We start from the raw sequence: 24,038 nt of genomic DNA, 5'->3' as shown, positions 1-24,038 counted from the left end.
AAGAGAGGCAAATAAATTCTATGTGTATTGCACATCTAGAAACACCATGAGAATAAAATGTACAAAAAAAGAGGTGGTATATACAACATGTACATTGTAGAGCGTATTTCCCGCAACATTATGGTAAAGATATGATTCCAGCCATATAAGAAACTTAAGAAAAACACCCAAGGTAAATGTAATAACCAATGTAAACCTGCTGAGACAGAGGCTGCCTGAGTGGCTGAGACAGATGAGGTGAATTGTGAGATGACAGAGGAGTAGCTACCAAGGGAAAAACAACTGCAGGCACCCAACAATCATGTTGGCCATAGTTAAGATTCTGGGCTTGACTACAACAAAAGAGGAAATATTCAAAGTTCTAAGCAGTAAAATGACATGATGTGATTGATCTAAGGGACAATTTGATTGACATAACCTTAATGTTTGTGGAAGCAGAAGCAGGGAAACCACTGGCGGTGATCAAAGCGGCTAACTTCTGATTTGACACTGGAAGGTAGAAGTGCCCAACTAAAGCATTTTTTGTAGATGAAAGTATTCAGCAAAGCAGGTGGGCGTGAATAAAAATGTCCCCATCTTTTCTTTCTTCTACATGAAAACATGACCAGCTTTCTGAAACTCCAATGGTACTGTTTAGAGTTTTTCCTAAACCTATATCTGGTTTATTCTTTTCTCACCCCCCCCCAAAAAAAAGAAATGTGCTACAGAATCTACCTGTAACACAGTAATTACACGTGCAAAGAGCAGCTCGTTTATTTTTGGTCCTGGGAAAATGCCATTCATCAAATTTATGAATGCAATGAAATCACTTCTTCCATGTTTATTAAAGTCATTATGAAAATGTTATCTCTGGGTTCAGCTGACAGTTTTAAACTTAATGTGACTTTTAATCAATGGCAACAAAATCAATTATGTCACCACCAAGCACTCTAAGGAAGGTAAATTACTACCAGCCCAAAGAACTTTCATTTCAATCTGAGACTTCACATACATCAAAAAATTAGAAAGAAAACTCAAACTGTGGCTCACAAAATGAGAACCATCGTTTCTTATAGTTCTGTGTGGTTAAAGTTTCCCTACTTAAGAGAGAAAAGTTGTCGGTCACCCATAGTGTTCCACATACCTTGCAAATATCACCTGATTTTACTGAGCATTAGACTCTCACAAAGTAAATGTGAAAGGGAGTGATTAATCTTACATATTGTACTTACATATTTTTATAAATACACAGGATGACTGACATTTTATCACAGAGCTCATTTGTTTGCTTAATCATTCAAATACTTATTACTGGCACCCTGTCAATCGGAACCTGAAGTAAGGTTTTAATTTGTTTGAAAGGTGTAGGGCAGATGAGGGGTACATAGTTCAATGAATGGGCAAACAGATGTATCAATCACATGACGGCATGACTAAAGCTTCTATATTAAGCTTAAGTTACAATCCCAACATTGATTTTCACCATATATTGAAAAAGTCCACCTACTCTCACTATTATTTTTCTGTACAATAATGGAAAATAATACATTTTAGACTTCAAATGTATCTTGATAATATATTTCAGAAGAAAATACACTTTTCAAAATGATATCCAGTCACCATGTTCATTAGTCCTTATCAGAATGTCCATATTGTGATTAAATAACAAGACTATAACATAAACTAGAAATATAAATATGTTCTAATCCAAATATAATCCCTGTTGAAACTTCAAAGGAATAAATTATATTAAAAAATAGAAATGTTCTCATAACATATAAATAAGAGAAATAAAATTTGCTCTATTCCTTTATGTAGTTAAAATTTCATCCCCCTCAACATCTTGTTCAATTCAGTACCAAAAGGATAGATTCTCCATGCTAGGGAGAAACTGCCTTCAGCTGCTTGTCTTGGCAATTCTTCTGGTAACTCAATCTAAAAATACTTTATCAGAGAGACTCTCATAAGCTATCTTTTTTAGACTATGAAGAGTTAATGTGACATGAAGCTTTATCACATGCAAAATTATAATTCCAAACTGAGTGCTTAATAATACCACATATCACAGCAGAATCTGAAAAGTACCCAAGAGAAGGAAAATAGGTATAGATAATTCTGATGACATCCTTACAAAATGCAAGTTAATCTTCAAGAGATGCCCAGAATCTACAATATACATTAAGCTCAATTCTGCTACCGATATAATGAGATAATAACAAATAGCTTAATCAGGAAGAAAAGTCATACAATTAAAACATCCCATCCTTGGGTTCATTTTGTGACATACGTGTTTCTATAGTGTTTATAAAATTATAGGAGTGATAGGCTCAATCAACTTTGATGCCTTACTTCTCTATTCAACATATTGAAACCCTGTTGAATTTTGTTCCTTCATTGTATTGGGTGTTTGGTCGGTCTTGAACTCTCAGCACCTTTTGCCTACACAATACACATAATGCCTTGAAGTAACTATTTTCAGTCCCATGAAACAGTAACCATTTCTGTTGAATACATGTAGAATGCTTTAAAAATCTGTCCCTTAAGAAAGGGTTCGCTTTCTTCCTCAGTCACTTCAGATAAATAATCTTGGTTGATAGACTTTCATTACAGCAATGACCATCAATTTTTGGACCCTGTCTTTTATTGCCAATGGTGCCTTCTCTGAGGAGTCGCCCCTAACTTCCCTTTGACAAATCCTCTAAATCTTTTATTCCATGTGAACTTCAGACATAGACTTAAATTGTAAATTGAACACTCTTTTTCCATATGCACATACCGAATTTCTCTTGTTGTCTGCAACATACATCACTGATATAGTTTTCACAGCCAATTAACAAAAAATAATAAATGATCTATAATTAACATTTGTGGTTTCCTCAGCTGTATGTAGCTTTTTGTTTGAGTTCTTTTTTTGTTTTTTTGTCTAATTGAAGATAGTACTTTCACTTGTAATAGCTATGAATCGTAACGCTACTCTTGGATATGAGAACTGCTCAGCTTTATCTTGGTTTGGGCAACCTTGATTGTTTTATGGAATGCTAGCAACCTTTTCATTTTTATTTTATTTACCTTGTCTTCTTTCTACCTGATGACAGGCTCATACTGTTTACTGAGCTTCAGTGATTTATGCTTGTTTTCTCTGTGTTTTTCTAACCGTGAAGCTTGTTATAGTAATACATTCCAGATTTTATCTTTCGGAGCCTTCCACTGTAAAAAAAGAGATGATCACTGAGTCCGGGTCTATCCAAAAATATCTATTTTCATCTTTATTTGTTGTATAATCCCAATCTGTAGGAGGCCTCTCCTCAAACTAATGTACACTCTGCTTTGTTTTATTGTGTCTTCATTAGGAATACAAATGCTATTAAATTCTCAAGCACATTCTTGTAGTATCATCTTTATTGTGTCTTCATTAGGAGTACAAATATTATTAATTTCTCAAGCACATTCTTGTAGTATCATCTTGCATGAGGACCACCCACAAATAATGACAGGGAGACTTATTAAAAGTTAGGAAAGGTTGGCCTTAGCATATTTTCCCACTAGTTCTTATGACTTAAAATAACCCATTTAAATTAATCTATGTTCTATCAAGTGGCATTACCTTTCTTCCATCTTGCACCTCCTGCTTCCTCTCCATTTCTAGCTGATGACTTCACCTTTCTTCTTCCCCAAATTTATTCTCTTCCCAGAAGTTCCCCCTAATTTCTTTTTAGCTATCAATATTCAGCTTTTTATTATATCAATCATAGCAATACATTTTCACACAAGAAATATCCCACAGCATTCCCCCCTTATGTCTAAATAAAAAGAAAAATTTTTAACTCTAACGTAGTAGTAGTATATGCATTAAGAACAATTAGCACGTAAGAATTATATTTATAATATTAAATCCATATGTATTTGGAAAATTGAAAGTATTGTATGTACTATCCATTTTAGTGAGTCCAAAGTTTTATACTTAAGCCATTGCTTATCATAACTTTTATTTCCATTCTAAAACATCTTCTTAGATAAACAACTTAAGCTTTCATGTCTCTCAACATTACAAATTTTATGTTATTTGTGTAAGTTTATTTTCTGAATTTGGTAACAAGAAAAACTTTTACTATAACTATCTGATCCAACCCCATAAAATAGTCAAGAAGAGCCTGAATAAACAGAAAGTGTAGAACCAGAAACTTCCAAAACTATAGAAATGACAGAAACACCTGACTGCCTTGACAGTCACCCAAGGTTCTCCTGCAAAGTTGGGGCATCCATCTTCAACCTGCAGGCCTAAAATATTTGACAGACTTTTTTTCTGAAGCAGGAATTTTGAAGGACTGTCTTACCTTGTCTTAGCAAAGTTTGGCAGTTACTTTCTTTTATGTTCTGCTTGTCCAACATACTTTCACCAGTCAAGGTAAGGACAGCTTCTTGTCTAGTCACTAATTTTATCACAATAAAAGCAAACTCCATATAAAGTTCTTGTTGCCCATCATCTTTTTTTTTAAGTAAATTGGTGCTGCCAGGAGCACACATGTCTTACAGTTATGAAAAATGCTAGGTTATTAAAACATCTTAAGTGCAATATTCTGTAGGTCTCTGAAGTTTCTGAAAACCTTGAAAACATACATAACATGGTCACAAATTTGATTATTAGATAACTATTAACCTATATTTCTTAATTTTTTAAAATAGTTTGTAATGATAACTTTCAAGGACTCAAAATATACATTACATTTTTAAATTAGCTGTGTAGGTACAATACTGTACAATAGAAATATATATGTATGTTTATATAAATATATATGTATTTATAAATATGTGTCTGTGTCTATATATGTGTGTGTGTGTGTGTGTGTGTGTGTGTGTGTGTGTGTGTTATGTTTCACCTGACTTATTTATCTGTGCTTGGGGTGAAGAGTGTTGATTGAGGAAAAAATAGACAAAAGGCAACAGATAGAACCAGGAGGGCATCCGGTAAATCCTGAGATTCACCTCCAGTTTATTCCTCATAGCCTTTAAATACTCCAATCCAAAAAGGAGTGGGAAGGCAAAATTCTTCTTTAGTGTGATACAAGGTACAAACAAAGTAATTACCTTCTTAATACTCCAAACAAGTAACCACACTAGGTAAAAATCATCCTGTTAGTAGCCACACCTTAGTCCAAACCTCCTGTCATACAACTTTGAAGAAGTAAGAAGAGGTCTGAACTCTCTGACCTTTTGTCGTGGTGGAGCAGATCCTCTTCTGTGGGATCCCACAATACAGTATTAAAAAAAATAACCTTAAATTTGTAGCAATATACAAAAATCTATACCAACATAGGATATTTGAGATTAATAGATGCTTTAATAGTTTAAAGTAGATTGAATAATCTACCCTTTCATCCTATCATTCCTATATCTCCCTTTTTTCTTCTCAGAAAGAGATCTATAAATCTAAATTACCTTGCTTAGTTTCTTCTCTTACCATGACCAGTAGCAATTTACAGCCAATGCGCTAAATAAGACAAGCATCCATAGCTCACCAAATGACCCCCTAAATAATGACAAACATCCATAACCCACCAAATGACCAGAAACCACCTACCTTATCCCTTGGGAATGTGAAAATCATGTTGTTTAGACTGTTTTCTATTGTTTAAGGATAGTGGCATCTTTAAGGGACCCTGAAAAAAAAACTGGATAATGGTTAAGTCCTGGGGGCATTGGTTGTTTTTGTTTAGTCTCTGTGTGATGGGAAAGTATAGGACTTACATGAAATCCTCATGGGAGTAATCTGTGAGTCTGGACCATCCCAGCTAGCAGTTGTTAAATTGTTCTGGATGCAGAATTTTGAGAAAACTGCAACAGAGACATTTTTGGCTGCATAACCTGGGCTATTTTTTTCACTGGTGCTTGGTTCTTTTTTCCTGAAAACATACAAACATCTAAAGATAACATATATATCTGTATTAATACAAGTACGGACTGCACAGTGTGCACAAGTCAGTTAAAGATGATTCTATGTTTTAAGTTTGAACAGGCAAAAGGTAACTCTTAACTTTTTAAGTTTGTTTGGGCTGTATAACCAAACTGTAATATAAATCTCTACCCTTGTCCTATGAAAGGATGGAATGTAAAATTAAGTCATGAGGAGTCTGTAGTCCAACACGATTTATCACGTCTCATCCAGTCTCAGAGCTGTTCCCATTTCGAGGGATTACCATATATGTCACCTGTCTTGTAGTCTTTTTTGACTTTTTTTCTCTTGTCTACAGTCAACATGCTCATGAGGTCTCCCTCAATCAAGTATGATATTTATTAATTTTGAATAGAACTATAACATTTTGTTTTCTGTGGAAACAAAGGCATAACCTCTCCCACAATGCAACATATTTTCTGAATTCCACTTTGAAGCTCAGACATTTAATATTTATATTAAATAATATATAAATGTATATATATTTATATGTTGGCTTAATTTGACAGTTTCCACAATCCAATATCTCTCATCAGTTATTGCTTTTTTACATTAGCTTTGAAAATATTCAAAGTCAATAAAGCATCATACAGGACCCAGATGCCCTCTGTATTTTCCATCTTCACATGACCTGTTTTTATGGCTCATTTTTTAAATTTACTTTAGCCTTTCTTTAAAGACTTTATTGTTTTTAAACTATTTTTTCTATGGCTGTCTATACGCATTTTCTTTCTCTTTATTTGGCATCCAAGTACATGTTTCAACATACAACAACCTGTTGAAAGGTTTATCAGCCTGGACCTGTTGTGTGTGTGTGTGTGTGTGTGTGTGTGTGTGTGTGTGTGTGTGTGTGAATCTGTAGCCTCCTCTGACAATGTGAGCCGAATCTTAAACTGCTAAGCTACTGCCATGTGACTCCACTTAGCAAGGGGTGCATTGGTGGATGGCTCCACCCACCTCAGCTCTTATGTCAGCAGGTTCCAACACCAGGGCTGCATCGACCCACTCCAGCTCAGGGAAGCTGTTGTGTCTGCCTGAAGCCGGAGTTTGTACCCACTGTCAGCTGCTCAGGTGCTCATCTACAAGCAGGGCCTCTTCAAAGAGCTGCTTCTCTGTATACAAACCTACCCGAGAGACCACAGTAGCTGGGAAGAACTTTTTTAGCTCTGCCAGGCTGATATGGATATATGTGGCCCCACATTGGGTCCATATGTAATATGTTTTCTTGTTGATAATGCTAACCTAGAAATAACAGCACAGAGACTTATTATTCTGAAAGAAGGACCTTAGATTAGACTTATCCCATTATCTCATGTAACTTAAATTAATCTATTTTTATTAATCTTTGTGTTGCCATGTGGCGTTACCTCTCTTTCATCTTTCACCTCCTGTTTCCTCTTCACATCTGGCTTGCAGACCCACATTTCTTCTTCCCAGAGTCCTCTCTCTCCCCAGAAATTCTGTCTAACCTCTGGGAATTCCTCCCTAACTTCTTCCTAGCTATTGGCATTTAGCTTTTTATTACACCAATCACAACAATACATTTTCACACAGGGTTCAAAAATCCCACAAATTTCCCTTAGGACAAAGAAAATATTAGCATAAAACCCTTTAGTGATTGCCATTAGAACCTCACCTACTCCTAATTTTTTTTTTTGCATTCTTCTTCCTAGTTTTCTCCTGTTAATTGTATTCACATTTTTTTTATAGTCAAATGGAACCCAATGACAAACAGCCTAGTCTTTCCTCTTGGAATGAGGTAGAGAGAAACAGATCGAAATTAAATTGTTGCAAACAACGTAGAAAGAAAATAGAACAGGGTTTACTTTTAAATTCTAGAAATCAAGTTAGCTCATGTAACTTGAAATACATTAGCATGATCAGTTAAAGCAAAAATAAAGATTGCTAAGTGAGACAAATAGAGTTGCTTATTTGGGAAAAATATTTTAAATAGCATCATCTCAGTCTTTCAGGTCTATTTAGTCAACTTTTCTTGCCAGGGATTGTCTTTCTGCAACATTGAAAAGATGTTCTCCATAGTTACATAGATCCTGGATCTTCTCTGCCGTTTCTCCATCTGGCTCATATTCCACTGTTGTGTCTGCTGGAATTTTGGGGTCGAAAACATCCATTCTGATATTCTAGCAGCTGAGCCAGCCCTTCTACTTTGCTGTTAGCAGCAATGTGACTGTGATCTGCATCTCTCTAGCTTGTTCAAAAATGATAACTCAGCCTGTTCATCTGAAGGGCGTCCCCCCATTCTCATTCCTCATCCAGAAAATCCTGTCATACAACTCAAGGACACTCATAATCTGGTTGCCTGGAATAAGAATTAGCAGGCAAAGTGCAGTCACAACAAATTTCAAACCAACTTGGACCCTCAGAGCACTTTGCTTTCATAAATCGCTTCCTTGATCTTAAAGTCAGGTGCTAAAGCATAAAAACTAACAGAATGTGGGGCAGCTGGTCTAGCACTGCCCACGCAGGCCGGTATAGTGAGAATGAAGAGCCCTACCAGTGTTCTGTAGAACATGTGACATCCCATTGCCTTGCCACTTGAAAGCAGCAAATAGTGCTATTTGCTCTATTGCCAAAAGGATGGATCCAAGCAAATTCCCATGAAATAGCAGGCCAGCCTGTGCCAAAGAATTATCAAGGTCTGTCTCTCATTGTCTCATCCAATGGTGACTACAGGAATGAGGATAAGGGGACCTCAGCCGCTAGAGTCTGTCGAAGGCACAGGTGCTTTCAGCCTTGCCTGAATAGACTGTCACTTTCTCAGGACATTGTTAATATGCTCCAGTGCCCCATCAAAGTCAACGTCCCACCTGGCCAATTTACAAAAGCCTGAGGCCCACTGCCACCCACCTAGAATGTGTGAGCCAAAAACCAACATTAAAATTGAGGAAAAAAAAAGTACCCATATGGCATGCTATAAAAAGTTACCACCTACCAAAGGCACAAAAAGAAACACGACTCCCACCCCTGCTCTCGTGTGGGAAAACAAAATCCAAAGGCACCCAGTTGGATGATGTAGGGTCTTTCTTTAACAATAGGTCTTCAGATTCATAGACCCCTTTCTTCCAAATTTCGGCTCCATACTTGCTGTCAAAGAGGTGATCTTCAGATTTAGGAGATTGTCTTTGCCTGTTGCAGTTCCAAACTAACTGAGACTCAGCAATGAGTCAGACAAGGGATGCGGTCATTATTAATGAGGAATCTGGCTGACTTTATAGATTATACTCGTAGGCAGAACGCACCTCTGATCACATAGCCCAAAAGTCAGGCCAACAGTATGTTGTTGGTAGGTGCTTAACAACTCTGTATGTTACGCAAAGAACAGAGTGCCATGCTTCAGCTAATAAAAAGGACACGTTTGAAAGGGGCACTGAGTTATTATTTCTTGTACCACTGGGAAACAAGTGAGGTTCACTCGTCATGTAAGTTAGGGCAATATATAGTCATAAATATTTATTTACTCGGAGATATTCATATGCTTACTGTGGGCAAATATGAAGAAAAGAGTAAAGGAAGCGGCACACAGCCTGTTCATTCTCCTATGTTAAGTTAGTTGTGTGAAGTTTGACTCCACATACTATGTGATAAACAAGGGAAGCCAGGCAGCAGCCTACTCAGTCTTGAGATTTTAGATGCAAAACAAGAAAAGAAATGATTCTCCCAGTCAATCAAAAATCATTGTTGGATTTCAGGGGTTTTTTTTTTTCTTACAAACACAATGTTATCTAAAATTATCTTTAAAATCTTTAATGTGGAAGAAAACACCTATACTTCATAGAAGAAAGTTTCCAATGGAAAAAAAATTAAAGTTTGAAGCAATGCTTAATTACAAATATGAAGCTCTTTTACTAAATGTAAATTTCAATTTTAAGAGAATAAGTAAACCTGGTATCACTTTGAAATTACTAGCAATTTATTTTGAAACACTGAGAAAGTATTTTTATATAATCAGTAGAAACAGAATCTAGAACATGATCTTCTTATACAGACTTTTTATGTAGTTTTATAAGTTTAATCAACTTTGACTATTTGCTGGAATGATCTAACAGCAATTTTGCTTTGGTTTGATCATTTTCATTGAGACTTTATAGCAAAACCAGTTTTTTTTTTCTCTTTTCACTTTGTATTTAAAGCCATACATTCTTAGCATCATAGAGCAAAGGGCATTCAGGGGTGAAGAGAAAATGACCTACAGAGGGAATGATGGATCCTGAAGGACACAGCGTTATGATGTAAATGCAATGTCACTCTTAAGGACATCACCTCCAGAGTCAGACAGACTGAAGCGCTGATCTTAGCCCCATCATTTACTATGTGGGCAAGCCACTTAACCTCACTTATTCAGTCCCATACAAAAATAACAATGCCTCACTCCCAGGGTCTTATCTTATGGGTTAATAAGACAATGTACATAAATCACTAACACAGTGGTCACAAACAGAAACCCTTTTTTTGTTTAATCACAGGAGAAAGCACAATACAGAAACATCTCCCACACAAGACGAGTAGTCGGCTGCCGCTGTGGTTGTCATTGGTGCTGTTGAAGTTATTTCTGGATCTCTCTGCCTTCTAGGCATAGGATAGAATTGCATCTCTAGCCCCCTTGTGGGTGCTGGGATTCATTCCACCAGCAAGCTGTTAATAGAGTCTATGCATGGCTCTTGCACACAGCAGTAAGTGGTGACATGAGGCTTCGTTGTTCCCTTTGCAAAATGAGAGACATTCCAGATAGTAGCGCTCCATTAGCTGGGGTCACAGAATAACACAGCTGTTTATGACTGATCTTCAGTCAACGTGTAATGTGGTTGTGATTTCTAGCAAGGGAATTTGGAAATTGTTTATCTACCCAGAAGAATTTGATCAACTCTGGCAGATGTATATAGTAAATCTCATCTTTGTCAAATACATAAATTGTCACATTGCTGAAACATAACACTTTGAATGTCATATGTCCTACTTCACCCTACTGTGATTATAATCAAGCAGCTGGTGGCCACTCTCTTTCCATTCACTCATTCAGTGGAAGTTTTCTAACATTGTTTTAGGACTCATTACTCCAATGTTGATTGAAGCTTGGGACAAACAGAAAATGGTGAATATTAACCAAATATTTAATGCTTTGTAATAGAGAAATGCAATGTGATTATGCCTCCCAGTCACTATTTTCATGGATTAATAATTCTATTGCTTTGCAAAACTGCTGGAGGACATGCTAAACTTGGCCTTGGAAAAGCATCTCATGGATGGAATTATTTGTTAACTCATTTACAAGCCAAAGCTACTAAATATGAAGGTTTGTAGACAAGATAGACTCAACAGTGTGAGGGGAATGAGGGAATAACTAAGGAATTGAATATAAAGCATACGTTATAGCAGAGTAATCTGTAATGAGGTTGAACACACCCCAAAATCACCATCCAGTGACCACGCAACAATGAATGGCAGGCTAGGATACTGGGATGCATGCTGGGTAAAAATCAGGTCACATGAGTGAAGTTCTGATTTCACTATTCATTCCTATGTAATCTGTAAAAAGCCACTTTTATTTGTAATTTCAAATTTGGAATTTTTTAAAATTCAACGTATTGATGTAAAATCTAGAGGAGAAATCGTTTCTAAATCTAAAGAGTGCCAATCAGAGGAATATATTTCTAATGTACACAAAGGGGACACTGAGAAAGACTACATATTTGTGACAGCTATTTCTGCAGCTGAAGAAATGATGGAAGAAATAACCAGTTATCCCAGCTATCTAATAAGGTCATGAGAAAACGGTAAAGCTATTGAGTGTTTCCCCTTGTCTCATGTTTTACTGTCTGAGCAAGCCACAATGATAGCTGGGTGTTCCTAGAATGAAGTCCCTCTTAGCTTTATCCCAGGATCCACTTTTGGAGTGACAACCGATGGCAGGTTTGCCAAGGATCACGGCTGGAATACAGTGTGTTCCCGGATGTGAGAAGAAAATACTGTGAGGAGCACTGGGCTTGCAGGCTCCTCTGTGAGCCGCTGAGCGACCTTACTCAGCATTCTCAGATCTCCCTGTGGTCATTGAACATCAGTGGAGGGAATTCGGGGGCCAATTAAGTTGCTGCCTCTGCTCTTCTCGCTGCTCTGGCAAACAAAAGGAAGAAAGTCACTGGTGCATGGCCTTCTAGTGATTCTAACCAAACACAGCACATGCAGCGACAACTTTTACAGTAAGAACGATTATGATTTAGGACGACTAATGCATCAACAAAGGAAAGATCTGTGTCCACTACACAATTTTAATAAACATTTCCCCAGAGCTTTGGTGCGAGTCTGCTTTTACAGAGTGAGACGATTGGGTTTGAGCAGCAAGGATGTTAATTCTGGGGAGGTAACAGAGTTGTCACAGGGCGCCGCGAATTTGGCCGTGCGTCTAACTGTAGTGTCATTGCCCTGGGTCACCGACTCCACCACCAAGCTGAACCAGAGAAGAGAAGCAATTACCTAATTAATGTGATTTTTTTCCCCAATTGCTAACATAATTCAAACCAAATATGTTTTGCCTGAGAAAAACTCTTCTCTGAAATGTTGAACTCATTTTATTAAATTCTGGCTCAGAAATGATAGCTTAATGCCCTTCATTTGCAATAATGTGCCACCTTCACCCACAGTCCTGACTCAAAAGCTCTTGCACTGGACCAGGAATAAATACTCTTTATTATTAAGGATTTTGGATTTTTTTTCCTGGTAGTAAAATAAAGATGAGTATGCAGCCTCACATGATAAAAAAGCATACATTAATTAACAAGAAGAAATAATCAAATAACTATTTTTTAAAATAGACAGGTTCAGCAAGGTTAGGAGGTGGGAAATGGGGAATTTTGTTTATTAATAAAAAGTATATCTCCAAGATGCCAAAAATAAAAAAATCATAATATTATGAATAATATAGTAAGATAACCTGGAATGCAATTAATACTTTTATCTGGAGCTGTCTCCCATAGCTTAAGGACTACGGTTAAATAATTCCTAAAAGTTAGGTCTTATATTGATAGAGCATTCTCTAACTGCACACTGCACAATGCCAAGGGCTATTGTAGCCTAATCAGTCCTGTTTACCCAGGATAGAGCACATTGACAGCCACAGACTCAGCGCTCAGTTCATATTGCTAAGTAAATCCCCAAGCACGAGACTTCTAGGGGTGGCTCATGCTTCAGATATCAAAACTTGAATTATAGCCCAGGAAACTCTGTCCAATATATTGAAGATATAAGAAGAAGGAAGTGTTGGGATTATTTCCCCAGTCAGGCATTACTGGCTAGCCAGCCCCAAACCAATCTCATTTACCTTCTATTTTAAGGCTTTCCACTAAGGAAGCTAGAAAGCTAATTATACTCTTTCCAACCTAATTTGCATTTGGAAACAATGGGCCAGTGAGACAAACATCCTTGCCACATTGTGTGGTTGTAAGAAAAATTACGTGTTCTTAATAGAAGGGCAAATATAACACATCCTATTAGTTGCTGCTTCCTGATGTGAAAGCTGGGGCCGGAGTAGCAGTATTGCAACGTGAAGGAAAAGACAGGGATGCTGACCATGACAACCCAAGCCACTGAAGCAACCCCAAATTCTGCCTATTTCTATAATCGTCACATTTGAAAACAAACTGGAAGAGGAGCAGTATTTGATTCAGTTGTCATCAGTGAGGTTATGTGTGACTAGCAACCAGAAAGCATGCCTAGCTGGCAGGATTCCCTTCTTGCACATGTGTTTTTAAGACATGGTCTTGATCTTGTGTGTCACGGAGCAGTAGTCTCTTCATTAAGGTCACTTGTGCCCATGTATTTCATCTTGAGCAAAGCATTGTGGCCACTACATAACAATGCCTCTTAGAAAACTTCATGCATTTTCCATCATGTTATAGTTTAACACATTGTTTACACTTCTGCTTATTCTTATCATAAGAAATCCCTTCAGAGTTTAAATCTCCCAGCCTATTTTATTGGGATTACAGATAGTGAACACTGTATCAATTGGTCCACCATCATTTCCAAGGAGTGGGGCTTGATTAAATGGATGAGAACATACCTATAAAATGTTGTTTTGAAATGAAAAACCAATTAGGAATGACAAACAGGATACCATCACTTTCAGGTGTGAAAAACAGATCTGGATTATCAAGAAAGAAAAGATCAGTATACCTGATATAATATAACATCAACATTTTGGATCTAAAATACACAGTGAAAACCCATGCCAAAAGTCTGAGAATAAATTTTAGGTGGGTAAACAAACCTAGCTGGCATTATTTTCTACCATATATTTTCCTGAAGTGCTTGTAGTATTCTTTTATTTAGACTGAAGTCATAGGCTTTTATTAATACCAGTGATCCTATGTACACTATCTGTAGGGATATGGGGAAAAGCAAGGACTGACCCTCATAGTTGCTGTTGGACACACACACACACACACACACACACACCACATCCAAACTGCTGATCAGCTGTGCCTGACAAGGGAGTCTCATAAAGCACTACAAAACTGCCTTTTTTTCCCCGTCATTGATTTTCTATATCTTGCCAATGAAGCCTGTTCATACCTCCTTGAATATACAGTGAGCACAGCACTTTGACCTTCATGAGGTCCAGATAAAATTTCCTTCCTTCATTTTATTATGCGTGAGATGGACTGGGACTTAGATGGGATAACATCTAAGGCAAAGCAAGATCCATCACTAACACCTGTGGGAGCCAAAGGCTTTCTGCTCAATCAGTTCCAGAGGACAGCACAAGGAAGCCTGCAGCAGGGCCCAACAGGCCCTTCTTGATGTCCAGCCAGGTTTAGGATGCTCTCTCTTCCTCAGTCATTAGTTCACAGCTTTTGATGCCTATGAGATGAAGAAGTCAAAGGTACAAAGTGTGCAATGCCAAGTAAAGTCGGCTTTGTCCAGAACTGATCTAGCATTGCTGCTAGATTGGAGGTGTTCGGGGCTGAGTTTCCTGACACCAATTGATCAGTCCTTTGAAGACTCTCCAGCTCTGGAAATCCCTCACTACTGGATTGGACCTGATTCTGGTGAACCATTCACTCTGGGCACTTATACCCTACCCACTTCACTGGCAGGCGTCTCCTGAAGTCCCTTAAACGAATGTTTAAAGGAGACCCCCCCCCCTCCAGATTAGTAGAGAACAAACAGGAGGCCTCCCAGCAGGCTGAAGTAGACTAACAAAAGAAGGTGAGCCTTAGAAAACAACTTTCTCAGTCCTCAGTCTGGCACCTTTGTGCACAGCACAGCCTAGAAGGTTCTATACGACCTGGAAGGCTCTATACAGACTGAGATAATCTGTACAGCCTAGAACACTCTGTACAGTCCGGGACACACTGTACAGCCCAGGACAGTCTATACAGCCTGGGACACTCTGTACAGCCCGGAACACTCTGTACAGCCTAGGACACTCTGTACAGCCTCGAATACTCTGTACAGCCTGGGACACTCTGTACAGCCTGGGACACTCTGTACAGCCTGGGACACTCTGTACAGCTGGGATACTCTGTATAGCCTGGGACACTCTGTACAGCCTGGGGCACTCTGTACAGCTGGGATACTCTGTATAGCCTGGGACACCCTGTACAGCCTGGGACACTCTGTACAGCTGGGATACTCTGTATAGCCTGGGACACTCTGTACAGCCTGGGACACTCTGTACAGCTGGGATACTCTGTATAGCCTGGGACACCCTGTACAGCCTGGGACAATCTGTACAGCTGGGATACTCTGTATAGCCTGGGACACTCTGTACAGCTGGGATACTCTGTACAGCCTGGGACACTCTGTACAGCTGGGACACTCTGTACAGCCTGGGACACTCTGTACAGCTGGGATACTCTGTATAGCCTGGGACACTCTGTACAGCCTGGGACACTCTGTACAGCCTGGGACACTCTGTACAGCCTGGGATACTCTGTATAGCCTGGGACACTCTGTACAGCCTGGGATACTCTGTACAGCCTGGGACACTCTGTACAGCTGGGACACTCTGTACAGCTGGGATACTCTGTATAGCCTGGGACACTCTGTACAGCCTGGGACACTCTGTACAGCCTGGGACACTCTGTACAGCTGGGACACTCTGTACAGCCTGGGACACTCTGTACAGCTGGGACACTCTGTACAGCTGGGATACTCTGTATTGCCTGGGATACTCTGTACAGCCTGGGAGGCTCGACACCTACAGCCCTGTACCCTGCACAGACTATGGGATCCAGACTTCCCAACATGCTCTTCTGGAAGGAATAGGAGAATGCATCGCCAACATACAGAGCTCTGGAAATCCATCTCATAGCCTCCACATTTTCCTCCCTCAGCCTGCTGAGAGCATTTTACATTCCTCTGTAATGAAACACAAAGCAGTCTACTGAACCCCTAAATCTAGGAATATATACCCAATGATTTCCTATAGAGTAGAACCCTATTATTGGCATTTTCAAACTCTGTTTAGAATACCCCTAAATCTATCAACTACCATTCCCTACCTCTTTCCATTTCCTAGATTTTTATTCTTTCCCAGAGCATTCAGGTTGCTCCATTCTAATCCAGCACAGGACACCTGACAACTCTCACTTAGGAATACAGGAATCTTGGCATTCCTTTACCTCTTAATCATAGTCAAAACAAGGACTAGAGTATTTTCACCTTCATATTATGTAATAATAATCAGAATTAAAATTCAGGGATGAGGTAAGGAGTTGGAACATTTTGGAAAAGGGTGGGAAAAAAATGAGGAATGCCTATAAGTAAATCCAGAAGCCTATAAGTAAATTTATTATATATACGTGTGCACATATGTATATGTATGTGTGCATGTATATATATGTAGACATATATGTAAACATATATATACACACATAGGCATATGGTGTGTGAGAGAATTATTTTTTTCACTGAATTGATTAGCCAATATTATAATAGGTTTAAAAAGTTCTGCAGAGAAAGGTAATATTCACTGTGCAGATGGAGTAAATGAATGAGGGCTGAGATAATCAATATGGCAAGTGGTCATAAAGATCAGGCAGCCATTTGACAAACCCAAACCTGATCTTTTTGGGAAATGATGTGAGAAGGATAAATACAACCAGATGGCAGTCATAAGCTCGCATTGCGCTGTATGAGCTGAATAACTTCTCACCACACACGCTCAAACAAGCTACGCATTCCTGACTGGCATAGAAATCACAACGAAACGGTTGAGTCCCTAGAGATTTGGCATGTCGGAATGCTAGTAATGGTAGATAAGAGATAAGAGGGCACAGGAAAGTTTTTCATTAAAAATGGTAAGCTGACCACTTGGGTATTACTTGAAAAGATGGTATACTTTATGTACCATATTTAAATCAACACTATACAAGAAAACAGCATGATAACTGTGAAGATATCAGGGAGAAATATCATGATTAAACATGGATAATCATCCAAACAAATGAGCATAAATTAGTAAAGTTTAAACAAATTAGTAAATATATATATATATATATATATCCTGGAAATATATATATATATCCTGGAAATATATTTATATATATATATTATATATATATATTTCAAGGATATATATATATATATTCTGGAAAGAGCGAATGGAATGCTAAACTTATGTGTTTGACTTGGAAAAGACTTGATAAATATAAAAAATGTCAAACCAGAGATATTTAAGGATGGATGATAATTGATTAAAACTGGAGCCCAGTAGAACACATGAGAATGGGAGAAGATAAGGATTCTTTATTTTTTATCACTATGTCATCTAATCAGGAGTTGCTGGTTAGCTCTATCCTTTGAGGGTTTTAATTCTTAAAATTCATACATCAATACATAAACCTTGAAAGCTAAGTCATATTCAAGTAAATCATCTTTTGAAGTCATGAAGGAAGCATTAAAGTTCAAGACTAATTTGTTTTCAATTAAGTATTCTATATGCTCACCAATGCAAATGTCATCAGTTAACTATAAACCAAAGACTAATAGTCATAATTAATATTTATAGGCTACTTGAAAGGAATAAATTTTGACATAATTTAAGATATGAGCAATTTCTCCTAGCTTAAAGATTGCAAAGCTGAGATATTCTTTGTTTAAGTCCAATGTTAGAAGCTTGTCAGTTAGGAAAGGTGAAAAATAAGAAATCAAATTCAAATAATGTGTATCAAATAATTTCAGCATCCTCTTCCTTCATCATTTCTTTGTAGGTTACCAGGATGGGGAAGGAAATGACTGTCCCATAAAACCAAATTGATACCAGATTGGTAGTGTGCTTCACTGTGTCAACCACAGCTCATAGTAGACCTTAGTGTGGTGTGCAGCCTCCACACAGGCTACAGAGATGCCATCAGTCCAGACACCAGCTCTTCCCTTTTGCAGGCACAACTTTTCCTTTTTAATGAGATAAAAACATTGGATCTCTGTTGTGCCATGATACATTCTGGAACGTTCCGAAAGGGACCAAAATCTGACATGATAGCTTCCTCACAGTGTGCAGATTTTACTTTCACCACTGTTCACGTGTTTGTTCCTTGATGTTCATGAGTCTATTAAGCAGAAATCATTCAAAGTTGTCTCACCCAGTTCTGATAGGTTTGTGCTGAATGTCACATGTTAAGTAGCTGTAATGAAACGCAAAGGAAAAGCCATTTTCTTTTCTTTTGGCCTGCATTTCAGAGATAAAAGGCCACTTAGAACAGGCATTTCAAACATTTCACTGTATAATAGCATTTTATATATATTTTAATATCTCTAAGTTTTTAGACTTTGTGACATGCACAATGAATTATAATAAGCTTGTGTGTCTTTTAAATATCAGCATTCTTCTCAGAGAACCAGTGCTGAAGTATTTCTGTAGTTTAAATGTTCTTGCTGGATTTTAAAAGAAAGCAGTTGCTTAACAACTTCGCATTAAATATCAAAGGATAATGTAGCATTTAAAGCATTTTGTTTAATTATGTCTGGCTTCATATAACTCAGTCCTTGGTTAATACAAAGTTAGTACATCGGGATGGAAAAAATTAATGAAATTGCAGTTTTGATATTAAAGGTAATACATTTCTAATCAAAGAATGGAAACCTGGGGTTTTTTCCTTTACGATACTATCTGTAGTTTGCAGCCTATTAAAGCTTTTTCCGTGTGCTTTTTTCTCCTTTGTGCCTACGTCACCGATTTAAGGTGCTTATTTATTCAATTTTAAAAGAAAAGAAAAGGTTATGTGAAGATCCTGCTAAGCACGAAGTAGGGTTAGAGAAATATTCATAGGGGAGTGACGAGGGGTGGCTCCAGAGAAGGCAGTGTGGTGGCACCGGAGGATCAGAAAGAAGAGATTATCTCAGCACTTCCCTAGAATCTTTTTCTGCCTAAGAAATTTGGGAGAATGCGAAAAAGCAGCAGCCCAGCATTCTTGAAGGGGCGTGGCTTCTCTCAAGAGGCTGTCCAATCGAATTCCTTCAGAGGGAGCCATCCCGAGAAGATTGATGAGCGTTGCTAGGAAACAGGAGCGTCTCCCTCCCTGCTGACCCAGAGATTGTGCTGCACAAGCCTCCCCAGGGGCTCGCAATGTGCTGTTGAACCGCGTGTGGGGCAGAGCTGCGTACCGGCCTCCCCGGTTGACTCGCTCACACTGCTCCCTCTTTCGCGGTCTCCTCCAAGTGTGGTCAGCGCCTCACACAGGGACCACAGGAGAGTTCTTACTAGGAATGACTGTGGGTCCCTGCCCACCCGCGTGCCATCAGCATTAGCAGAGCTTCAAACTTGGAGCCACCTCCCTCTCTACCTCCCCACGCCCCTTCACGCCACTGCTCCGAAATTCGCCGACCTTTGCATGCATTGCCTAAGGGCTGCAAACCTTGAGGCAGGAGAAGCCAGAAACCCAGCCAGGCTTTCCGTATTGTAACCCTCAGGTCTAGGTACAGTAGCTCACGGAAGACTCTGCAGATACACCCCTATAAACGGAGGGAAGAAGGGGGGAGGAAAAGGAGAAAGAGAATGAGGAGAGGATGTCAGAAGGTCCGTGCCTCTCTGCCTGAGTCCCAGTTAGACTGTTTCAGCCTGGCCAAGGTGAAGGAAAGTTGCTTCTCAGCCTAGGAAGTGGGTTTGGCTGCAAAGGGGAGGAAGGCGACTGGGCTCTGAAGCTCCCCTCCCTTCTGCAGAAGACCACTGGGTACCCTTCTTGCCAACCTCCTCCCGCTCTTCTCCTCCAGCCCTCCCTTTTCCCACTCCTCCTTGACTCGGAGGCCTGGATGCTGGGCCACCGGGCAGTGGTCCAGCGCGCAGCCGGGCGGGGGCGGGGGCAGGGGGCACTGTGACAGGAAGCTTCGCGTACAAGTTGGCCATTTCAGGGGCAAAATAAGTTCTCCCTTGGATTTAGAAAGGACAAAGGCAGCAAGCTCCCTCTTTTGTGTCGGATGAAGAGGACCAACCATGAGCCGGAGCTTGGGTGCAGGCTCACCGCCTCTACCACCGCGGTCAGCTCCAGTTCCTGCCAGGAGTTGACGGTGAGAGGTAAGAAGCCCAGAGGGGGATGTGTCCCTCTGGAGGGCGCCCAGCGAGGGCGCAGGAGCTCGGGTACGGCGTGGGGCAGGCAAAGCGGGGAAAGTTGAGGCAGAGCATGGACCGGTCTCTACATACCTGCCAGGGGTGGGAAAACGTGGGTCACCGGCGCAATGTGGGTGTGCGTGAGAGTTTGTGTGTGCGCGCGCGCTACTGTCCCTCCAGGAAGAGGCCAATTTCGGATCATAGATCTGCTACTAAGGAGCGAGAGGTACAGGGACTAATTGGAGGGATAGGTCTCATTCGCCAACCGCCTCCATCCAGCTCTGCGCTGGGCTCAAGATTCCTTCGCTTGGGGGTTTAAAAGGCTTTGTGCACAGGAACTGTGTGTTAAGCGGCTGACACCCTGCTAGCTCCATGTGGGTGTGGAGGTTGCCAGGCGAGGTGGGTAGCGGTCAGCAGGACCCCAATGCTGCCAGGATGAGCTCCGCAGACAGGGGCAGACAGGGGTTCACCCCCAGGCAAGAATGCTTGGAAATCACCCCTAACTCGCTACCCTTTGCTCCTTTTGACTTGAAGGGGGGGGGGGCAGACTCAAAGCCTATCTTCCCATTGATCCCGTTCTATTTTCTTATCTGACAGTGAGATAACTCGGAGAGGGCGGGAGATCCGCGGTCCAAAAATAGACTAGGTGATATATCCAATAAGCTGGTTTCTTAGGAATTTCCCTTAGATCTCCTTCTAGTTCCTCCAAGAGGTAACGAACACGCAAGTGTCTCTTTAAGATGAGATGGACTGAAGGGGTGAACACCTTCTTTCAAAATATCTTAGAGTACTGTAAATTTTGAAGATAAATAAAACCCCACCTTTTTCAAGATGTGTGGTCACCGATTCAACTAATGAACTTGTATACTATCTCTACTCTTGTTCAAACAGTAATAGATGTATGTTTATAGATACCCTGAATGTATACATACCCAATGTATTCATTCATTGGTACATTGCACGTTAAGATTTTTGTGAGTTGAGATTAGCTGGTTACTTGGAGTTTCTTTGCTTGAATTTCTTTGTGCTCCTGGTCTCCAGAAGCGCTCATTTGACTACTTTGTTTAGGAGTGGGTGTGGGTTATACCATTCTTTTGAACATATTCATTTACCTGTCTTAGTTTCTAGATTGACTTTGGTTTATCCTATCACAGTCTGAGGTTGTTGCTTGATGCTATTGTGTATATAAGTGTAATAGATGTCAGCATTACCCGAAACACCCAGATTTCCAGTACACTAGATGCCTGTGGATAGCAATCCCTACCAAAGGGAGTGAGGAAACTGATGAGGGTTCTGTACTGTTATTTGCCTTGTCTTCTTCTAAAACCAGCTGAATATAATTTGACAATCTTGAAGGTAACGTACAGCAGACCTTAGTAAGGTGGCATTTTCCTCTTTGTTATAGCAATGTCTTACGTTTGTGAAGGTTCCCCACACCTGTAGGTTTGAGGTGTCCACACCATTAGATTCTGATTCCCCAAACAGGAGTACAAGGATATTTTGAATAGGCATGCCCTGGGCTCTCTTGATTTATTTATATGCTAAGTGATACGTGAAGTGCTCATGATGCCAAAGGACTCAAGAAGAAATTTTGAGACGTATTCCCGCACACATACAACAAAGAAAACTGTATCTACACTCATAGGGGCCTAAAACAATATGACAAGACAACTTTGTCTTAAGTCCAACCTACTCACACACACCCAAAAAAAAAAATGGTGCGAACATCTACCTCTGTAAGTTGTATCCTTACCAATAAATTGTGAAACTTAATGCATAAAAAAATAACATTTGTCAGTCAGTGCACAAAGGAAAGACCTGCTCCTCTATTCAGTATTTTTCAGTTATATGCCATCAGTACATTAAGAAAATGTGTGAATAGGCTGCAGATTTTATAAATAATAAAAATATATACTATGGCATACTATGTGACTCACTCATTGTGTACAATGGCTACCTTTAAAAAGTTACAGTGTACATATGGGGGAAAGTATAAACCTTGTTACTTATTTCAACATTGCCTAACATCAACAACACTTCTGATTTAATGTCATTGCCATTAAAATTGGTAAGCTAAACAAATGCAAAGATAACAAAAAAACAAGTGATTTTTTTTAATGTTAGAATTAATACCTATGTTGAAGGAAAGAGCCAGGGCATTAAAAGGTCACCTGTCTCTCATCTCTACTGCAAGGCAGGTGATCAATCAGAAACACACATTTAGTCGAGGATTCTCTAGTTCTGCAAGATTCACAGCAATAATAACTTACAGCTTCAGTGGAAATAGTCTCCTCTTCTTTCAGCTCTAACTTTATTTCAAGTTAAATGATCCCTTCTTTGTGTTCATTCTTGTAATCGTAGGTTCTGAAATGAGCCATGATCTTTTGAGGGCTCTAGCTAGTAGCTATCAAGATATATCCTAGTGGCTTATGCATGAAATGTTTCAGTTCGTTTTCTGCTCTCAATATCATCCCAAGAAGACATTCAAAAAAAGAAAAAAATATCTAATTTCTGTGGCTAAAAGAGGAGGACAGGTTACATTTCCCCGGGGTGGAATAGGGCCAGAGCTATAGAGTCAAAACGTGTCTTCTCTGGAGTCAGTTCCTAAAAGGGGGTTCATGTTTACACACAGTTGTCTCCCTTTTGTTTCCCACTTCTTTTGAGAGTCTGCTGAATGTATCCAATTCTACATTAGATGAATTTGGTGAAATTGCTCTCAAGAAGCAGTGTAAAATGATAGAAGATTATTTACTGAGGAGCACACAAAATGAATACAGTCATAGTAACTGAGACCACACAAACCATCAGATCATCTTCCTCCTGCCACCTCTAATGTAGGCTAGGAGCCTACAGCATTGCTATATTTTGGAGGGCTTTAGTCCAGTGTGATTTTTAAATAGCTCATGTAATGATTTCTTCCAGATTTTTATGGAAACACCATTTCATATTGTAATGGTTCTCTCTGTTAAGAATTTTGTGGCATTCGGCCTAATTCTTCCATGAATTTGATTTACCTTATTACTAGGTCCTTATCATTTACTTCTCTGGGCTACTCGACCCTCTTGTATAATTTAAGGCCATAATGCAACATTTATACAGGACTTGTAAAATGCATGCTTATAAAAGAGAGCACATGGTACCAATTCTATATCCAAATATTTGCTCAATTATATATATGTGTATGTATATATACATATATATACATATATATGTGACCATTTACAGGTATTTGTGTGGCTATATGTCCTCACAATCTATCTGATTGCCCTAAGAGAGGAACTTGTCTTTGCTGACACTAGTGACCTATGTGACTATGCAGATGATCTTGTATAAGTAAGCTCTGAGTGGTTGCACGTTTGTGAGATATTTTCATTGCAGATTTGTTGTCAACAGAGCCCTGTCACCACCCACACTGCAAGAGCGTTTTGTGACATGCTGGTCAGATGCTCCAATGAGCCCAAGAAGCTGTTGTCATGCAAACTCAACTACTGAGATGAAAGTGATTTCCATAATTAATAGAATGTGCTAAGAATGTAATGGTGTATG

General features: G+C 39.3%; 1 protein-coding gene across 1 annotated transcript in view; it reads left to right on the top strand.

Annotated features, from left to right (window-relative positions):
• The first annotated feature begins 19,826 nt into the window (after positions 1 to 19,826).
• The window catches only part of LOC121434795 (metabotropic glutamate receptor 3), a 212,472-nt gene continuing 208,260 nt past the window's right edge, over positions 19,827 to 24,038 (top strand). The window contains exon 1 of the mRNA XM_041633767.1: positions 19,827 to 20,459. The gene's annotated coding sequence lies outside the window, so the exon portion shown is untranslated. The remainder of the gene's footprint in view (positions 20,460 to 24,038) is intronic.

Source organism: Microtus oregoni, unplaced genomic scaffold (genome assembly GCF_018167655.1).
Source record: "Microtus oregoni isolate MIOR12 unplaced genomic scaffold, Mior012 000044F_ref0000062, whole genome shotgun sequence".
In the NCBI taxonomy this organism is placed as follows: Eukaryota; Metazoa; Chordata; class Mammalia; order Rodentia; family Cricetidae; genus Microtus; species Microtus oregoni.
The sequence above is the reverse complement of the archived record's forward strand: the minus strand, read 5'-3'. Positions and strand labels throughout refer to the sequence as shown.